The 15,985-nt window shown below is 35.2% G+C and overlaps 1 non-coding gene across 1 annotated transcript; it reads right to left on the reverse strand.

Moving 5' to 3' along the window:
- Nucleotides 1-890: 890 nt before the first annotated feature.
- Nucleotides 891-2,811, reverse strand: LOC143263558 (small subunit ribosomal RNA). The gene has a single exon (XR_013036969.1). It is a non-coding gene; the product is annotated as a small subunit ribosomal RNA (ribosomal RNA).
- Between the last annotated feature and the right edge of the window lie 13,174 nt (nucleotides 2,812-15,985).

The raw sequence follows: 15,985 nt of genomic DNA on the forward strand, positions 1-15,985 counted from the left end.
CACGCTCATGCTGCCACTAGCGCGCAACAGAGTAGGGTGTCAATGACAACGACACAGCATTGAAACGAGCTACACAAGCCGGTCTCTCTTGATACCAATGTAAACGAGCATTAAGTTATCTTCAGACTGCCCGATATTTTCGTCCTTTGGACTTTCCCAACGATTCCTTTTTTTCTTTTTTTTTTACACACCACAGCGAAGACTTGAGGAAGCGTGATTAGCACGCTCGCATCCCTCCCTGTCCTACTACAACTGTGTGTGTGTGTGTAAAGAAAGAAAAAAGAATACATTGGCTTTCTCTCTATCGAGAAGATGGCCTACGCAACGCAGATCAAAGGCCTAATACGTGTAATATAATACGCGTCTGGCCGTGTATAAATCACGCACGAATGATCTGGTCGGGCCCAACTCTTCTCGTACGCTTATTTTTCCGTGTTGGGGCACTATCATAAAATCACACAAACCCCAACACGTGTGTGTCTTGGAAGGAAGATGGCCTACGCAACGCAGATCAAAGGCCTAATACGTGTAGTACACACGTCTGCCGTGTAAATCACGCACGAATGATCTGGTCGGGCCCAACTCTTCTCCACCACACCACATCCCAACTTTGTACATTTTTATATATTTTTGTGCGTTGGGGCACCTTCATAATCACAAACCCCAACAACACATATATCTCTCTCTCTTTGAAAGATTTGTTGTGGCCTACGCAACGCAGATCAAAGGCCTAATACGTGTAGTACACACGTCTGGCCGTGTAAATCACGCACGAATGATCTGGCGGGCTCAACAATATCTTTTTTTTTTATATGAATTCTTATCCACAAACTAATCGAATTCATTTTCTCTCCTCCTCTCCTCTCTCTTTGAGATATATTGGAACATTGTAATGATCCTTCCGCAGGTTCACCTACGGAAACCTTGTTACGACTTTTACTTCCTCTAAATAATCAAGTTTGGTCATCTTCCCGGCATCATCGGCAATGCCGAAACATTGCCGCGCACCAGTCCGAAGACCTCACTAAATCATTCAATCGGTAGTAGCGACGGGCGGTGTGTACAAAGGGCAGGGACGTAATCAACGCGAGCTTATGACTCGCGCTTACTGGGAATTCCTCGTTCATGGGGAATAATTGCAAGCCCCAATCCCTAGCACGAAGGAGGTTCAGCGGGTTACCCGGGCCTTTCGGCCAGGGAACACACGCTGATTCCTTCAGTGTAGCGCGCGTGCGGCCCAGAACATCTAAGGGCATCACAGACCTGTTATTGCTCAATCTCGTGCGGCTAGAAGCCGCCTGTCCCTCTAAGAAGATTTGTTTGTACGTTGGTAGTAAAAACCCCACCGGCAGAAGCCGAGAGCCTTCGAGATACCATAATTACGTCTATTTAGCAGGCTAGAGTCTCGTTCGTTATCGGAATTAACCAGACAAATCGCTCCACCAACTAAGAACGGCCATGCACCACCACCCACCGAATCAAGAAAGAGCTATCAATCTGTCAATCCTTCCGGTGTCCGGGCCTGGTGAGGTTTCCCGTGTTGAGTCAAATTAAGCCGCAGGCTCCACTCCTGGTGGTGCCCTTCCGTCAATTCCTTTAAGTTTCAGCTTTGCAACCATACTTCCCCCGGAACCCAAAAGCTTTGGTTTCCCGGAAGCTGCCCGCCGAGTCATCGTAGGAACTTCGGCGGATCGCTAGCTGGCATCGTTTATGGTTAGAACTAGGGCGGTATCTGATCGCCTTCGAACCTCTAACTTTCGTTCTTGATTAATGAAAACATTTTTGGCAAATGCTTTCGCTTCTGTCCGTCTTGCGACGATCCAAGAATTTCACCTCTAACGTCGCAATACGAATGCCCCCATCTGTCCCTATTAATCATTACCTCGGGGTTCCGAAAACCAACAAAATAGAACCGAGGTCCTATTCCATTATTCCATGCACACAGTATTCAGGCGAAGGTAGCCTGCTTTGAGCACTCTAATTTGTTCAAAGTAAACGTACCGGCCCACCTCGACACTCAGTGAAGAGCACCGCGATGGGATATTAGTTGGACCGCCCCGTGAAGAGCAAAGCCCACCGGTAGGACGTACCACATAATGCCAGTTAAACACCGCGAGCGATGAACCGACACTGTGACACACAGATTCAACTACGAGCTTTTTAACCGCAACAACTTTAATATACGCTATTGGAGCTGGAATTACCGCGGCTGCTGGCACCAGACTTGCCCTCCAATGGATCCTCGTTAAAGGATTTAAAGTGTACTCATTCCGATTACGGGGCCTCGGATGAGTCCCGTATCGTTATTTTTCGTCACTACCTCCCCGTGCCGGGAGTGGGTAATTTGCGCGCCTGCTGCCTTCCTTGGATGTGGTAGCCGTTTCTCAGGCTCCCTCTCCGGAATCGAACCCTGATTCCCCGTTACCCGTTACAACCATGGTAGGCGCAGAACCTACCATCGACAGTTGATAAGGCAGACATTTGAAAGATGCGTCGCCGGTGCTATAAGACCATGCGATCAGCACAAAGTTATTCAGAGTCACCAAAGCAAACGATGGACGAGTGTAAACACCCGCCACCGATTGGTTTTGATCTAATAAAAGCGTTCCTACCATCTCTGGTCGGAACTCTGTTTTGCATGTATTAGCTCTAGAATTACCACAGTTATCCAAGTAAATTTTAGTACGATCTAAGAAACCATAACTGATTTAATGAGCCATTCGCGGTTTCACCTTAATACGGCATGTACTGAGACATGCATGGCTTAATCTTTGAGACAAGCATATGACTACTGGCAGGATCAACCAGGGAACTATACAATATGTATATATAAAATGGACAAAATTTAAATCCTTTTCCATCGTCGCCTGTTTCATATATATATGTCAGGTCGACACACCACTTTTCTCTTTCAAATATGTACAAGTTTTGCCACATTCCGCGCTTGTAACATATCTTCTTTAACGCTCAATTTCTTTCATTTTTCTACCATACAGATATTTTACCGTACGCCCAAAAACGTACGTATTATATTTTTGTTCTATCATAAAATCACATTTTTCTACGTACGCCAGCTTCGTACGTTTCTATCTTTGCCTTCATAAAATCACAAGATAATTTTATCTTCAAGAGTCTCGCTATTAACATCTTGTAAGATAAATGTACGTCCCAGCTAAAACGTACAAATACTTCAAATTAAGTAATAATATATCATCGCTATTGACAAATTTTTAAGATCCAAGACACAGTTCTCTCTATATGTTTTAATATTTTTTATGTACTCAAATATATTCAAAGGAAAAAGTACATGGGTGATGCCATAGTCGTGGAAGCGCGTACGCTCACGCTGATCTTCTGACCGCCGGAAGCACGAAACCTCTGATCTGGGCAAAATCGGCAAGCCGAGGAAGAACGGACAGGACACATGCTGGACTGGCGAGAAAGCGTGTTCTTCCGCTCGCGCTAGGCATTTCGATTTCTGACACCTCTTGATTTAAAAAATCAGTTTTTTGATAGTTTTCTCTCTCCACTGGGCTATTCATTTTAGCCACAGTTTTCAATTGGTACGATTTGCTTCCAAATCTTACAGATGCATTTTAAAAAATTTTCCATCGCTCGGACAGAAGAGTCGATTGCTCAGTGAGTACGAGTATACATACAAAGTGCATACGGGTAACCAACCCCGTAGGGCTTGCCACATATGGGCCATTCGGTCAAAGACACCGACCCGTGGCCACGCTGTGTGGAGAAAAGTCCGTAACGTAAACGGCACGAAACAGTCAGGACCGAAGCCCCGAAGGAGCTCTGAGACAGCTTCTCGACCGAGATCGTAGAATTGGCCCAAAACCCGCTCTGCTCCGTCCGCCTCGCACGGACCGTGTATCTCTTATAGATACCGAACGGCCGGCAAGGACGCCGGCGCCGCCGGCCGAATAGCACGCGCGCTTATGAGTGTAAACCGCCGCGGCAACAGACCGCCCGGCCGTGCTGTTGTAACATAGCGCGTGAACGAACGAAAAAAAAATTTATAGTAAACATTAAAATAAATTACATTACCGTAAACTAGACAAAAAATTACACATTTTTTCCCAATATGAAAATTTTCACAAACTTTTCAAAGTCCCATCGCATCGAGTAAACTTTTTTAATAACGCTTCCGCACGATTCTAAATGCTTAATCCATATGTGAAATCGTTCACTGATCACGAATATCGTATTTAAAAAAATTACAAAAATTTATTTTTCAAAATAATCAAAAAAAACCGAAAAATCACAAGAGTAAAGTACCATTATTTTAAACAATATGTCGTTCTAAATGCTTAATCCCTATGTAAAAAAGTTATCTAAGCAAGAATATGTAATTGAAAAAAATTAGAAAAATTTATTTTAGCCGTAAATCGAAAATAATGGGGACACCGGAGCTGTTCGAAGCGCCGAGACGCGCCGCGTACGGCCGAATATTTTCTAAGTCCCAACGTACCGATCAAGAGTAAAGTACCATTTTCCTACATTAGATTTCGTTCTAAATGCTTAATCCCTATGTAAAAACGTTAGTTAAGCAAGAATATCGTATTTTTAAAAAAATCTAATGATAGGATTTTCCAGAAAATTGAAAAAACCGAAAAATGTCAAGAGTAAAGTGCCATTTTCTGACATTAGATTTCGTTCTAAATGCTTAATCCCTATGTAGAAACGTTAGTTAAGCAAGAATATCGTATTTTTAAAAAAATCTAATGATAGGATTTTTCAGAAAATTGAAAAAACCGTAAAATGTCAAGAGTAAAGTGCCCTTATTTTAAACAATGTATCGTTCTAAATGCTTAATCCCTATGTAAAAAAGTTATTTTAGCAGGAATATGTCATTGAAAAAAATTAGAAAAATTTATTTTAGCCGTAAATCGAAAATAATGGGGACACCGGAGCTGTTCGAAGCGCCGAGCGCGCCGCGTACGCCCGAATATTTTCAAAGTCCCAACGTACCGATCAAGAGTAAAGTACCATTTTCCTACATTAGATTTCGTTCTAAATGCTTAATCCCTATGTAAAAACGTTAGTTAAGCAAGAATATCGTATTTTTAAAAAAATCTAATGATAGGATTTTCCAGAAAATTGAAAAAACCGAAAAATGTCAAGAGTAAAGTGCCATTTTCTGACATTAGATTTCGTTCTAAATGCTTAATCCCTATGTAGAAACGTTAGTTAAGCAAGAATATCGTATTTTTAAAAAAATCTAATGATAGGATTTTTCAGAAAATTGAAAAAACCGTAAAATGTCAAGAGTAAAGTGCCCTTATTTTAAACAATGTATCGTTCTAAATGCTTAATCCCTATGTAAAAAAGTTATTTAAGCAGGAATATGTTATTGAAAAAAATTAGAAAAATTTATTTTAGCCGTAAATCGAAAATAATGGATCGAGCGAATCGGTCGATTGCGCCGAGACGCGCTATGATGCAACAGACGAGCGATTGGAACGCCCGAATATTTTCAAAGTCCCAACGTACCGAACAAGAGTAAAGTACCATTTTCCTACATTAGATTTCGTTCTAAATGCTTAATCCCTATGTAAAAACGTTAGTTAAGCAAGAATATCGTATTTTTAAAAAAATCTAATGATAGGATTTTCCAGAAAATTGAAAAAACCGAAAAATGTCAAGAGTAAAGTGCCATTTTCTGACATTAGATTTCGTTCTAAATGCTTAATCCCTATGTAGAAACGTTAGTTAAGCAAGAATATCGTATTTTTAAAAAAATCTAATGATAGGATTTTTCAGAAAATTGAAAAAACCGTAAAATGTCAAGAGTAAAGTGCCCTTATTTTAAACAATGTATCGTTCTAAATGCTTAATCCCTATGTAAAAAAGTTATTTTAGCAGGAATATGTTATTGAAAAAAATTAGAAAAATTTATTTTAGCCGTAAATCGAAAATAATGGGGACACCGGAGCTGTTCGAAGCGCCGAGCGCGCCACGTACGCCCGAATATTTTCAAAGTCCCAACGTACCGATCAAGAGTAAAGTACCATTTTCCTACATTAGATTTCGTTCTAAATGCTTAATCCCTATGTAAAAACGTTAGTTAAGCAAGAATATCGTATTTTTAAAAAAATCTAATGATAGGATTTTCCAGAAAATTGAAAAAACCGAAAAATGTCAAGAGTAAAGTGCCATTTTCTGACATTAGATTTCGTTCTAAATGCTTAATCCCTATGTAGAAACGTTAGTTAAGCAAGAATATCGTATTTTTAAAAAAATCTAATGATAGGATTTTTCAGAAAATTGAAAAAACCGTAAAATGTCAAGAGTAAAGTGCCCTTATTTTAAACAATGTATCGTTCTAAATGCTTAATCCCTATGTAAAAAAGTTATTTTAGCAGGAATATGTTATTGAAAAAAATTAGAAAAATTTATTTTAGCCGTAAATCGAAAATAATGGGGACACCGGAGCTGTTCGAAGCGCCGAGCGCGCCGCGTACGCCCGAATATTTTCAAAGTCCCAACGTACCGATCAAGAGTAAAGTACCATTTTCCTACATTAGATTTCGTTCTAAATGCTTAATCCCTATGTAAAAACGTTAGTTAAGCAAGAATATCGTATTTTTAAAAAAATCTAATGATAGGATTTTCCAGAAAATTGAAAAAACCGAAAAATGTCAAGAGTAAAGTGCCATTTTCTGACATTAGATTTCGTTCTAAATGCTTAATCCCTATGTAGAAACGTTAGTTAAGCAAGAATATCGTATTTTTAAAAAAATCTAATGATAGGATTTTTCAGAAAATTGAAAAAACCGTAAAATGTCAAGAGTAAAGTGCCCTTACTTTAAACAATGTATCGTTCTAAATGCTTAATCCCTATGTAAAAAAGTTATTTAAGCAGGAATATGTTATTGAAAAAAATTAGAAAAATTTATTTTAGCCGTAAATCGAAAATAATGGATCGAGCGAATCGGTCGATTGCGCCGAGACGCGCTATGATGCAACAGACGAGCGATTGGAACGCCCGAATATTTTCAAAGTCCCAACGTACCGATCAAGAGTAAAGTACCATTTTCCTACATTAGATTTCGTTCTAAATGCTTAATCCCTATGTAAAAACGTTAGTTAAGCAAGAATATCGTATTTTTAAAAAAATCTAATGATAGGATTTTCCAGAAAATTGAAAAAACCGAAAAATGTCAAGAGTAAATTGCCATTTTCTGACATTAGATTTCGTTCTAAATGCTTAATCCCTATGTAGAAACGTTAGTTAAGCAAGAATATCGTATTTTTAAAAAAATCTAATGATAGGATTTTTCAGAAAATTGAAAAAACCGTAAAATGTCAAGAGTAAAGTGCCCTTATTTTAAACAATGTATCGTTCTAAATGCTTAATCCCTATGTAAAAAAGTTATTTAAGCAGGAATATGTTATTGAAAAAAATTAGAAAAATTTATTTTAGCCGTAAATCGAAAATAATGGATCGAGCGAATCGGTCGATTGCGCCGAGACGCGCTATGATGCAACAGACGAGCGATTGGAACGCCCGAATATTTTCAAAGTCCCAACGTACCGATCAAGAGTAAAGTACCATTTTCCTACATTAGATTTCGTTCTAAATGCTTAATCCCTATGTAAAAACGTTAGTTAAGCAAGAATATCGTATTTTTAAAAAAATCTAATGATAGGATTTTCCAGAAAATTGAAAAAACCGAAAAATGTCAAGAGTAAAGTGCCATTTTCTGACATTAGATTTCGTTCTAAATGCTTAATCCCTATGTAGAAACGTTAGTTAAGCAAGAATATCGTATTTTTAAAAAAATCTAATGATAGGATTTTTCAGAAAATTGAAAAAACCGTAAAATGTCAAGAGTAAAGTGCCCTTATTTTAAACAATGTATCGTTCTAAATGCTTAATCCCTATGTAAAAAAGTTATTTTAGCAGGAATATGTTATTGAAAAAAATTAGAAAAATTTATTTTAGCCGTAAATCGAAAATAATGGGGACACCGGAGCTGTTCGAAGCGCCGAGCGCGCCGCGTACGCCCGAATATTTTCAAAGTCCCAACGTACCGATCAAGAGTAAAGTACCATTTTCCTACATTAGATTTCGTTCTAAATGCTTAATCCCTATGTAAAAACGTTAGTTAAGCAAGAATATCGTATTTTTAAAAAAATCTAATGATAGGATTTTCCAGAAAATTGAAAAAACCGAAAAATGTCAAGAGTAAAGTGCCATTTTCTGACATTAGATTTCGTTCTAAATGCTTAATCCCTATGTAGAAACGTTAGTTAAGCAAGAATATCGTATTTTTAAAAAAATCTAATGATAGGATTTTTCAGAAAATTGAAAAAACCGTAAAATGTCAAGAGTAAAGTGCCCTTATTTTAAACAATGTATCGTTCTAAATGCTTAATCCCTATGTAAAAAAGTTATTTAAGCAGGAATATGTTATTGAAAAAAATTAGAAAAATTTATTTTAGCCGTAAATCGAAAATAATGGATCGAGCGAATCGGTCGATTGCGCCGAGACGCGCTATGATGCAACAGACGAGCGATTGGAACGCCCGAATATTTTCAAAGTCCCAACGTACCGATCAAGGGTAAAGTACCATTTTCCTACATTAGATTTCGTTCTAAATGCTTAATCCCTATGTAAAAACGTTAGTTAAGCAAGAATATCGTATTTTTAAAAAAATCTAATGATAGGATTTCCCAGAAAATTGAAAAAACCGAAAAATGTCAAGAGTAAAGTGCCATTTTCTGACATTAGATTTCGTTCTAAATGCTTAATCCCTATGTAGAAACGTTAGTTAAGCAAGAATATCGTATTTTTAAAAAAATCTAATGATAGGATTTTTCAGAAAATTGAAAAAACCGTAAAATGTCAAGAGTAAAGTGCCCTTATTTTAAACAATGTATCGTTCTAAATGCTTAATCCCTATGTAAAAAAGTTATTTTAGCAGGAATATGTTATTGAAAAAAATTAGAAAAATTTATTTTAGCCGTAAATCGAAAATAATGGATCGAGCGAATCGGTCGATTGCGCCGAGACGCGCTATGATGCAACAGACGAGCGATTGGAACGCCCGAATATTTTCAAAGTCCCAACGTACCGATCAAGAGTAAAGTACCATTTTCCTACATTAGATTTCGTTCTAAATGCTTAATCCCTATGTAAAAACGTTAGTTAAGCAAGAATATCGTATTTTTAAAAAAATCTAATGATAGGATTTCCCAGAAAATTGAAAAAACCGAAAAATGTCAAGAGTAAAGTGCCATTTTCTGACATTAGATTTCGTTCTAAATGCTTAATCCCTATGTAGAAACGTTAGTTAAGCAAGAATATCGTATTTTTAAAAAAATCTAATGATAGGATTTTTCAGAAAATTGAAAAAACCGTAAAATGTCAAGAGTAAAGTGCCCTTATTTTAAACAATGTATCGTTCTAAATGCTTAATCCCTATGTAAAAAAGTTATTTTAGCAGGAATATGTTATTGAAAAAAATTAGAAAAATTTATTTTAGCCGTAAATCGAAAATAATGGATCGAGCGAATCGGTCGATTGCGCCGAGACGCGCTATGATGCAACAGACGAGCGATTGGAACGCCCGAATATTTTCAAAGTCCCAACGTACCGATCAAGAGTAAAGTACCATTTTCCTACATTAGATTTCGTTCTAAATGCTTAATCCCTATGTAAAAACGTTAGTTAAGCAAGAATATCGTATTTTTAAAAAAATCTAATGATAGGATTTCCCAGAAAATTGAAAAAACCGAAAAATGTCAAGAGTAAAGTGCCATTTTCTGACATTAGATTTCGTTCTAAATGCTTAATCCCTATGTAGAAACGTTAGTTAAGCAAGAATATCGTATTTTTAAAAAAATCTAATGATAGGATTTTTCAGAAAATTGAAAAAACCGTAAAATGTCAAGAGTAAAGTGCCCTTACTTTAAACAATGTATCGTTCTAAATGCTTAATCCCTATGTAAAAAAGTTATTTAAGCAGGAATATGTTATTGAAAAAAATTAGAAAAATTTATTTTAGCCGTAAATCGAAAATAATGGATCGAGCGAATCGGTCGATTGCGCCGAGACGCGCTATGATGCAACAGACGAGCGATTGGAACGCCCGAATATTTTCAAAGTCCCAACGTACCGATCAAGAGTAAAGTACCATTTTCCTACATTAGATTTCGTTCTAAATGCTTAATCCCTATGTAAAAACGTTAGTTAAGCAAGAATATCGTATTTTTAAAAAAATCTAATGATAGGATTTCCCAGAAAATTGAAAAAACCGAAAAATGTCAAGAGTAAAGTGCCATTTTCTGACATTAGATTTCGTTCTAAATGCTTAATCCCTATGTAGAAACGTTAGTTAAGCAAGAATATCGTATTTTTAAAAAAATCTAATGATAGGATTTTTCAGAAAATTGAAAAAACCGTAAAATGTCAAGAGTAAAGTGCCCTTATTTTAAACAATGTATCGTTCTAAATGCTTAATCCCTATGTAAAAAAGTTATTTTAGCAGGAATATGTTATTGAAAAAAATTAGAAAAATTTATTTTAGCCGTAAATCGAAAATAATGGATCGAGCGAATCGGTCGATTGCGCCGAGACGCGCTATGATGCAACAGACGAGCGATTGGAACGCCCGAATATTTTCAAAGTCCCAACGTACCGATCAAGAGTAAAGTACCATTTTCCTACATTAGATTTCGTTCTAAATGCTTAATCCCTATGTAAAAACGTTAGTTAAGCAAGAATATCGTATTTTTAAAAAAATCTAATGATAGGATTTCCCAGAAAATTGAAAAAACCGAAAAATGTCAAGAGTAAAGTGCCATTTTCTGACATTAGATTTCGTTCTAAATGCTTAATCCCTATGTAGAAACGTTAGTTAAGCAAGAATATCGTATTTTTAAAAAAATCTAATGATAGGATTTTTCAGAAAATTGAAAAAACCGTAAAATGTCAAGAGTAAAGTGCCCTTATTTTAAACAATGTATCGTTCTAAATGCTTAATCCCTATGTAAAAAAGTTATTTTAGCAGGAATATGTTATTGAAAAAAATTAGAAAAATTTATTTTAGCCGTAAATCGAAAATAATGGATCGAGCGAATCGGTCGATTGCGCCGAGACGCGCTATGATGCAACAGACGAGCGATTGGAACGCCCGAATATTTTCAAAGTCCCAACGTACCGATCAAGAGTAAAGTACCATTTTCCTACATTAGATTTCGTTCTAAATGCTTAATCCCTATGTAAAAACGTTAGTTAAGCAAGAATATCGTATTTTTAAAAAAATCTAATGATAGGATTTCCCAGAAAATTGAAAAAACCGAAAAATGTCAAGAGTAAAGTGCCATTTTCTGACATTAGATTTCGTTCTAAATGCTTAATCCCTATGTAGAAACGTTAGTTAAGCAAGAATATCGTATTTTTAAAAAAATCTAATGATAGGATTTTTCAGAAAATTGAAAAAACCGTAAAATGTCAAGAGTAAAGTGCCCTTACTTTAAACAATGTATCGTTCTAAATGCTTAATCCCTATGTAAAAAAGTTATTTAAGCAGGAATATGTTATTGAAAAAAATTAGAAAAATTTATTTTAGCCGTAAATCGAAAATAATGGATCGAGCGAATCGGTCGATTGCGCCGAGACGCGCTATGATGCAACAGACGAGCGATTGGAACGCCCGAATATTTTCAAAGTCCCAACGTACCGATCAAGAGTAAAGTACCATTTTCCTACATTAGATTTCGTTCTAAATGCTTAATCCCTATGTAAAAACGTTAGTTAAGCAAGAATATCGTATTTTTAAAAAAATCTAATGATAGGATTTCCCAGAAAATTGAAAAAACCGAAAAATGTCAAGAGTAAAGTGCCATTTTCTGACATTAGATTTCGTTCTAAATGCTTAATCCCTATGTAGAAACGTTAGTTAAGCAAGAATATCGTATTTTTAAAAAAATCTAATGATAGGATTTTTCAGAAAATTGAAAAAACCGTAAAATGTCAAGAGTAAAGTGCCCTTATTTTAAACAATGTATCGTTCTAAATGCTTAATCCCTATGTAAAAAAGTTATTTAAGCAGGAATATGTTATTGAAAAAAATTAGAAAAATTTATTTTAGCCGTAAATCGAAAATAATGGGGACACCGGAGCTGTTCGAAGCGCCGAGCGCGCCGCGTACGCCCGAATATTTTCAAAGTCCCAACGTACCGATCAAGAGTAAAGTACCATTTTCCTACATTAGATTTCGTTCTAAATGCTTAATCCCTATGTAAAAACGTTAGTTAAGCAAGAATATCGTATTTTTAAAAAAATCTAATGATAGGATTTTCCAGAAAATTGAAAAAACCGAAAAATGTCAAGAGTAAAGTGCCATTTTCTGACATTAGATTTCGTTCTAAATGCTTAATCCCTATGTAGAAACGTTAGTTAAGCAAGAATATCGTATTTTTAAAAAAATCTAATGATAGGATTTTTCAGAAAATTGAAAAAACCGTAAAATGTCAAGAGTAAAGTGCCCTTATTTTAAACAATGTATCGTTCTAAATGCTTAATCCCTATGTAAAAAAGTTATTTAAGCAGGAATATGTTATTGAAAAAAATTAGAAAAATTTATTTTAGCCGTAAATCGAAAATAATGGATCGAGCGAATCGGTCGATTGCGCCGAGACGCGCTATGATGCAACAGACGAGCGATTGGAACGCCCGAATATTTTCAAAGTCCCAACGTACCGATCAAGAGTAAAGTACCATTTTCCTACATTAGATTTCGTTCTAAATGCTTAATCCCTATGTAAAAACGTTAGTTAAGCAAGAATATCGTATTTTTAAAAAAATCTAATGATAGGATTTCCCAGAAAATTGAAAAAACCGAAAAATGTCAAGAGTAAAGTGCCATTTTCTGACATTAGATTTCGTTCTAAATGCTTAATCCCTATGTAGAAACGTTAGTTAAGCAAGAATATCGTATTTTTAAAAAAATCTAATGATAGGATTTTTCAGAAAATTGAAAAAACCGTAAAATGTCAAGAGTAAAGTGCCCTTATTTTAAACAATGTATCGTTCTAAATGCTTAATCCCTATGTAAAAAAGTTATTTAAGCAGGAATATGTTATTGAAAAAAATTAGAAAAATTTATTTTAGCCGTAAATCGAAAATAATGGATCGAGCGAATCGGTCGATTGCGCCGAGACGCGCTATGATGCAACAGACGAGCGATTGGAACCCCCGAATATTTTCAAAGTCCCAACGTACCGATCAAGAGTAAAGTACCATTTTCCTACATTAGATTTCGTTCTAAATGCTTAATCCCTATGTAAAAACGTTAGTTAAGCAAGAATATCGTATTTTTAAAAAAATCTAATGATAGGATTTTCCAGAAAATTGAAAAAACCGAAAAATGTCAAGAGTAAAGTGCCATTTTCTGACATTAGATTTCGTTCTAAATGCTTAATCCCTATGTAGAAACGTTAGTTAAGCAAGAATATCGTATTTTTAAAAAAATCTAATGATAGGATTTTTCAGAAAATTGAAAAAACCGTAAAATGTCAAGAGTAAAGTGCCCTTATTTTAAACAATGTATCGTTCTAAATGCTTAATCCCTATGTAAAAAAGTTATTTTAGCAGGAATATGTTATTGAAAAAAATTAGAAAAATTTATTTTAGCCGTAAATCGAAAATAATGGGGACACCGGAGCTGTTCGAAGCGCCGAGCGCGCCGCGTACGCCCGAATATTTTCAAAGTCCCAACGTACCGATCAAGAGTAAAGTACCATTTTCCTACATTAGATTTCGTTCTAAATGCTTAATCCCTATGTAAAAACGTTAGTTAAGCAAGAATATCGTATTTTTAAAAAAATCTAATGATAGGATTTTCCAGAAAATTGAAAAAACCGAAAAATGTCAAGAGTAAAGTGCCATTTTCTGACATTAGATTTCGTTCTAAATGCTTAATCCCTATGTAGAAACGTTAGTTAAGCAAGAATATCGTATTTTTAAAAAAATCTAATGATAGGATTTTTCAGAAAATTGAAAAAACCGTAAAATGTCAAGAGTAAAGTGCCCTTATTTTAAACAATGTATCGTTCTAAATGCTTAATCCCTATGTAAAAAAGTTATTTAAGCAGGAATATGTTATTGAAAAAAATTAGAAAAATTTATTTTAGCCGTAAATCGAAAATAATGGATCGAGCGAATCGGTCGATTGCGCCGAGACGCGCTATGATGCAACAGACGAGCGATTGGAACGCCCGAATATTTTCAAAGTCCCAACGTACCGATCAAGAGTAAAGTACCATTTTCCTACATTAGATTTCGTTCTAAATGCTTAATCCCTATGTAAAAACGTTAGTTAAGCAAGAATATCGTATTTTTAAAAAAATCTAATGATAGGATTTCCCAGAAAATTGAAAAAACCGAAAAATGTCAAGAGTAAAGTGCCATTTTCTGACATTAGATTTCGTTCTAAATGCTTAATCCCTATGTAGAAACGTTAGTTAAGCAAGAATATCGTATTTTTAAAAAAATCTAATGATAGGATTTTTCAGAAAATTGAAAAAACCGTAAAATGTCAAGAGTAAAGTGCCCTTATTTTAAACAATGTATCGTTCTAAATGCTTAATCCCTATGTAAAAAAGTTATTTAAGCAGGAATATGTTATTGAAAAAAATTAGAAAAATTTATTTTAGCCGTAAATCGAAAATAATGGATCGAGCGAATCGGTCGATTGCGCCGAGACGCGCTATGATGCAACAGACGAGCGATTGGAACCCCCGAATATTTTCAAAGTCCCAACGTACCGATCAAGAGTAAAGTACCATTTTCCTACATTAGATTTCGTTCTAAATGCTTAATCCCTATGTAAAAACGTTAGTTAAGCAAGAATATCGTATTTTTAAAAAAATCTAATGATAGGATTTTCCAGAAAATTGAAAAAACCGAAAAATGTCAAGAGTAAAGTGCCATTTTCTGACATTAGATTTCGTTCTAAATGCTTAATCCCTATGTAGAAACGTTAGTTAAGCAAGAATATCGTATTTTTAAAAAAATCTAATGATAGGATTTTTCAGAAAATTGAAAAAACCGTAAAATGTCAAGAGTAAAGTGCCCTTATTTTAAACAATGTATCGTTCTAAATGCTTAATCCCTATGTAAAAAAGTTATTTTAGCAGGAATATGTTATTGAAAAAAATTAGAAAAATTTATTTTAGCCGTAAATCGAAAATAATGGGGACACCGGAGCTGTTCGAAGCGCCGAGCGCGCCGCGTACGCCCGAATATTTTCAAAGTCCCAACGTACCGATCAAGAGTAAAGTACCATTTTCCTACATTAGATTTCGTTCTAAATGCTTAATCCCTATGTAAAAACGTTAGTTAAGCAAGAATATCGTATTTTTAAAAAAATCTAATGATAGGATTTTCCAGAAAATTGAAAAAACCGAAAAATGTCAAGAGTAAAGTGCCATTTTCTGACATTAGATTTCGTTCTAAATGCTTAATCCCTATGTAGAAACGTTAGTTAAGCAAGAATATCGTATTTTTAAAAAAATCTAATGATAGGATTTTTCAGAAAATTGAAAAAACCGTAAAATGTCAAGAGTAAAGTGCCCTTATTTTAAACAATGTATCGTTCTAAATGCTTAATCCCTATGTAAAAAAGTTATTTAAGCAGGATTATGTTATTGAAAAAAATTAGAAAAATTTATTTTAGCCGTAAATCGAAAATAATGGATCGAGCGAATCGGTCGATTGCGCCGAGACGCGCTATGATGCAACAGACGAGCGATTGGAACGCCCGAATATTTTCAAAGTCCCAACGTACCGATCAAGAGTAAAGTACCATTTTCCTACATTAGATTTCGTTCTAAATGCTTAATCCCTATGTAAAAACGTTAGTTAAGCAAGAATATCGTATTTTTAAAAAAATCTAATGATAGGATTTTCCAGAAAATTGAAAAAACCGAAAAATGTCAAGAGTAAAGTGCCATTTTCTGACA

This window comes from Megalopta genalis, unplaced genomic scaffold (assembly GCF_051020955.1).
Source record: "Megalopta genalis isolate 19385.01 unplaced genomic scaffold, iyMegGena1_principal scaffold0739, whole genome shotgun sequence".
In the NCBI taxonomy this organism is placed as follows: Eukaryota; Metazoa; Arthropoda; class Insecta; order Hymenoptera; family Halictidae; genus Megalopta; species Megalopta genalis.